Source organism: Scleropages formosus, chromosome 1 (genome assembly GCF_900964775.1).
Source record: "Scleropages formosus chromosome 1, fSclFor1.1, whole genome shotgun sequence".
NCBI classification, from domain to species: Eukaryota; Metazoa; Chordata; class Actinopteri; order Osteoglossiformes; family Osteoglossidae; genus Scleropages; species Scleropages formosus.
Genome location: NC_041806.1, coordinates 33,309,101 through 33,309,452, shown reverse-complemented (window position 1 = coordinate 33,309,452; position 352 = coordinate 33,309,101).

Here is a 352-nt window from a genome sequence, read left to right as displayed (position 1 = left end):
AGTTCTTCACTGAAAATGTGACACTGAGTCGTGTTTGAGAATTAAGACGCTGCATTTGTTTTAACACATGTTCGGGGACATCATGTCCACTTTTATTTAAAAAAGACGATTATACTAATACTGTGAGTTTATTAAAATGTCAGACTGACTCCCCTGGGAAACAACGAACACAGAAAGCTTCTTTCGTAAAGGGAAGCGAACAAAGTGGTCAGAAGCATAACAATTCCACTCTTCCGACAATGTATATTTTAATATAATTAAAACTGTTTTTGTACGTCAGGATTGCTGCCCCGCGCTGTGGTATATTCCCCCCTCCCGCAGCTCCCAGATTCGCCGCGCGAGCACACATCCT